This window comes from Marmota marmota, unplaced genomic scaffold (genome assembly GCF_001458135.2).
Source record: "Marmota marmota marmota unplaced genomic scaffold, marMar, whole genome shotgun sequence".
Classification (NCBI taxonomy): Eukaryota; Metazoa; Chordata; class Mammalia; order Rodentia; family Sciuridae; genus Marmota; species Marmota marmota.
Window position 1 is genome coordinate 38738264 of NW_025999842.1, and position 5257 is coordinate 38743520.

Genomic DNA, 5257 nt, shown 5'->3' on the forward strand with positions numbered 1-5257 from the left:
TATATATATAAATATAAAATACTTAATCATGCCACTTACTGGTAGAAATAGTCATGTAACTTAGTTCTTGCCAATGAGAGATACCTAAGTGTGATAATCTTACATTTTATTCTTCTGTTTCTTGCCTAGAACAGAGACATGAGGTGCAGTTGCAGTCATAATGAACAAAGATGGTAACCCTGAAAGTTAGAAGGAACAGAGATCTAGTTCCAGAATGCCATTGGTGAACCATTATACCACGCCATAGATGGCTATCCCATACCTCCCAGATCCATGATATAAATAAATGACTCTATGGATATATACCACCAAGGTCTCATTTCAGTCAGATGCAATTGAATGAATCCTTAACCAATATAAGCTTATTTGGGGCCTGTAATAATTGTTATCAAAACTAAGCATAGGAACTTAGTGTCCTGACATAAAATTCAAATTTAATGAACACTCATTTTATTTTACTTGTATTAACTGATTCCAAATTCTTTTTCTTGAAATGGATCATGATATCCTCAATAATATAACCAAATGAGATTAACAGATTTATTTTCCATGCAGTCTCCTAAGATATCTATCTGGATGACCCTACTGAAATTGAGAAAAAAAAATGCTCTGACTCATAGTTCAGGTAGTATCTGGTTATGAAGCCTGGTTCTGCTGGGCATGCAGTGTTTAATTTCAGAATGGCTGTCTTAGAAACAGAGCCAAAAATCAGGGTGGAGATACACCAGAGAGCATCACCATCAAGCCTGAAAATAAGTATTGCTGCAATCTGACTGCCCCTGTTCTGGACTCTAAAATCGCCACAAGTATCTCTAGGAAGATTGTTCTTTGAAAATATGTTTTGGCAAAAATAGCCTGGAAAATAGATATTTCAGGTATTAATAGTCACTATGAACAGTCCAAGAGAAGCAAAATACTGAAAGATGCAGATCTTCTTTGATAAAATAATTATCTTTTAAATTTTCATCTAATTATAATTTTCTCTATGGTATTTATAGAAACAGCTGTACAGCTTAGAAAAGAAAGAGGTGATATCTATTTAGAATATAAGAGAGGCTCAGAATCAAAACTATCTCCAAACATAAGAAAATATCTCATTAAGACATCCCAATTCTGCATGCAATTTACTATATCATTCTAGGATTATTAAAGGGGAAAATATTCCCTCTAATTTCCTGACAAAAACTTATTTCATCCCCCAGTTATTATTTAATAGTACAAACACTCAAGTACTTCATTTTTATTCCCATTAATTTTAAATATTTTTGTTCCTGACTCATAAGAACCTCCTGTTAATTATGGTTCTAAGATTGTGTGGAGATGAGGGATGGAAAACAAGACAAAGAAAAGGGAAAATGGGAGAGGTGCCAACAAGATGACTGAAGACTGGGAGCTGGCTGGGTCTTTTAATGAAAGGATTTTTAAAAAATAATATTTCATGAAATTTTGGGTTACTGGTTAGATAGCAAATAAAGTGATCCTTTTCTAACACCACTATATTTTCTAGTGTCTGTTGGAGCCCAAGGTGCTCTGGGTAAGACTCTTTCATAGAAGGAAATGTAAGAGCTCAGTTTCATGGTTAGGTCAGTGTCATATCAGAGAGAGCCCCTCAGGAATTCAGAGATTTCACTGCACTAATGGATAAAACTTGCAGCAACCTCAACTAAGTAGTGATGCACCAGGCAAACCCTAGTGACCCTGGCAATACACATGTGGGATAAAAGCATAAGAAACTGTTTGTCTTGCTTTGTGGTTACAAAATATGCTTTAAAATGCACATGTATGTGTTTTTGAGGAAACAAAAACACAGACATAGCTGTTGCTGCACATTCTAGATTTGCAAAAACACATCAATTCACCCTGAAATAGTTTGAGTACAGTGCTTTATAATTTTTGAAATAAAAGTGTGTAAACTTAAATATTTCAAATATTTCAAATATTAAATATTTGAAACTCAGGACTAATGTGGAGGAAATAAATGATAAATTAAAACCTTCAAGTCTCTTATATGAACTAGTGGCTAAATGAGTCAGACATTTTTAAAGGAATCAGTTGAATTGATGAGAGAAGTGTCATCTTTTTTTATATATATTTCATATAAGTGTTTTAAGGGCAATTGTTTAAAAAGACTTTTTTTTCTTTAATTGATAGAGATATAAGAATTTCAAAAAAATACTATAACTAAGTTTTTCAGTATTCACCAGAGTTCAAGTATCTGGACAGTCTAAAGTTTCCAAAGAATATTAAGTGGCTGGAAAGATGGCTAAAAGATCATATATTTTTCCCTAGGATTAGAAAAAAATAATATTTTTCTCTTTTTTTAAATAAATACCCCTCATAATAATAACATAGCTATATTAATGACAGATTGCCATTGATTAGTAATTATATTCAAAAAGAATATTAATGCTGGTTACTAAAAATATTAGAAGATAACACTGCTGTAACCACATTAATTAACATGTAGTTATTATTTAAAAATTAATCTATAACTTTAGAAACCCATATTTTATTCATTAAGAGAATTATTAGGTACGGTGCTATCTACTTCAAATACGTATTTAAAAATTAATGTGATTTAAGAATATTCTTTATGCTTTTGATGGTTAATGAGAACCATATCACTGACCCTGACCTTATAACTCTATATTAAAAACAAAGAAATATAGTGAGGAAGGCAATTTTGAGGTATGAAAAAAAAACCTTAAACATATTTTCTAAGTTAAGCAAAACATTTTAAATGGGAAAACTTTTAAAACAATAATTTAATCTAAGAATTATGCATAAACTTTCTTAGGCTTGAGACTACTTTTCTTTGCAGAGAAGAAAGAAATATTGCAATATTTCTTTTGCTTTTTTCTTGATATGCTTTTTAAAACCACTAAAACTTGGGCTAAGGATATAACTCAGTGGTGAAGCATTTGCCTATCACAGGAAAAATCCTGATGCTTGATCCCTTCCATTACACACACACACACACACACACCAAAAAAATCCTACTAAAAATTGTATAATTCAATAATTAATATTTCTGAGATTAACCTATTCAGTATATTTTATTAACCTGATTTCACTGTCCCATTTCTAAGTCTGATCCATCACTGAAGCAAAACTCAGATTGAGTGGACTACATTATCATAAAATATTTTCCCTCAATATAAATATGCTATAGAACAATTAACCTAGGAGAAAATCCCTTCATTTATGAAAATGAATTTGCCTTCATTTAGACAATTTTCTTACACACCAAACAAAATCTCAACTGAGTTTAAGGAGCTTATTTTCCCTTTCTGATGTATCAATACATGTTTTATTCCCCAAAGCAGGAGATACTTTTCTTTCCCTTTTCCCATATCAAACGCTGTAGCCTCAGATGTCTTTAAATGACTTGAGTAAACATAAGCTTTGCCCTGTTCTATAAAACACAAATGTTCTCTCAGCACTACTTCTGTTTCCTATGAACAAGGCTTTCCTGAAAAAAGGAAAATTAAAAAAAAAAAAAAGATGGTCTAAACAAATACAGGACAGCAGTAAGGTTGAGCTCTTTTAATTGCACATACTCAGCTGCTACTCAAGAAATAAACAATAGAGAAATGAATGAAAATTGGGAAAATGATTCCACTCCTATGCTATGAATGGAGGTAAAATTGTTGGTAGAATCCAATCTCAGAACATATTTTATTACAGAAACTTTGTATTAGATTATGGCTAGGTACTATTCAGATTGAAGAACTTGTTAGTAAACTTTTATAGAATGCCCTCTGTTCTCATCCACTAAATGTATCCTCAATGCAACAAATGGAACTGAGTTTCAAATAATGAACAAACACAGTTTGTATACCAGTTGTTTTGGTCAGGTTTCCCCACAGAAACAAAACCAACAGGACTATATATATGTTGGAATACATGTGCATGTACAAAGAGACTTACCATAAAATAATCGCTTCACACAATTTTTGAAGGATGGCAATTCCAGATGCCACAGAGTCAATGTTCCAGTTCTAGTCTGGGCCTGGCAGACTGCTATGGAACCAGGAAGATTTAACTCCACAGTTTGGTCTTTGCTCCATTTCAAAGGTCATTGGGAAAGAAAATTCTTACTACTGTTTGGATATGATTTCAGTTCAGTGTGGTAAAGATAAGGTGGCAGAACTTTTAAGGGATGAGGCCCAGGGCAAAGCTAATTAGGTCATGATGCTTCTTTCAGAAGGATTCATGTAGTTCTTACAGAACCCAGTTAGTTCCCTTGAGAGTGGATGATTATGAAGGGAGCAAGCCTGGATCCTGAATCTCTCTGGCTTCCTGGCTTTCTATGTGATCACTCTCATATACACTCTCACATGCCCTCATAGCACTGTGATGCCATCTGCTATTCCATGAGGCTCTTACCAGAGCCAAATGGATGCTGGCACCAGGCTCTCTAAAACTGTGAGCTAACCAAACTTCTTTTTTCTTATAAATTACCTCAGGTGCTTTATTAGGGCAATGGACAGTGGACTAATGACTTTCCTGAGAAGGTCAGCATTTTGTTCAATTCAGGCCTTCAACTGATTGTCCTTTAAAATTAAGCTATGTTTTCCTTTAGGATTCAAAGTTCCAAGAAATCCCATGTCCTTTAATTCCCATACTCAACATCTATCTTTTATACTAATTGATTTCATTGCCATGACTAAGAAAAAATTATTAGTGATAAAAACAGAACCAAATCCTGGTATATTGATCTCAAAATCACCAGCTATAACTAACCCAGAATACTGGGTACATCAGTAGAAAAATAATTCACTTAATAAATGAGGTCTGAGTGGAAGAGAGGAAATAGATGTGTCCTCTCTCTGAATCCATGTTGGTTTTTTTTCTGAACAATTCATACTTAACATATGAGTGAAGGAACAAGAAATTTATTCATTATATGGCAATGTTTCGGAGCAAAGTTCTCATTTTTCTCAACATGTCCTTTTAATCTACCTAAATATTAACTAAGTAAAAGTAGTTTTAGTCTGGTAAAATGGAGCCATTGCTCTTTGGATTCCTTGAACACAACATTGGGTATGCTACAATGCTAGCATCATCAAATCATGGGTGTAACCTCTGCTTAACCTCCAATTGTGACCTCATTTTTGGAAGAGTTCATTTGGCATCTTAAAAGGCAAAGTAAGAACCAAAAACCCAAGTATTTAGGTCACTATTTCTATAGACTTGTTACCAAAGCTTAAATTCTCTCTTTCACCTCCGGTCATAATTGTAGCGCTCTTTTGAA

General features: G+C 33.3%; 1 long non-coding RNA gene across 1 annotated transcript in view; it reads right to left on the reverse strand.

Annotated features, from left to right (window-relative positions):
- LOC107155021 overlaps positions 1 to 4039 on the reverse strand; it is a 66796-nt gene extending 62757 nt beyond the window's left edge. The window contains exon 1 of the long non-coding RNA XR_001505141.2: positions 3931 to 4039. This is a non-coding gene — a long non-coding RNA (uncharacterized LOC107155021). The remainder of the gene's footprint in view (positions 1 to 3930) is intronic.
- Between the last annotated feature and the right edge of the window lie 1218 nt (positions 4040 to 5257).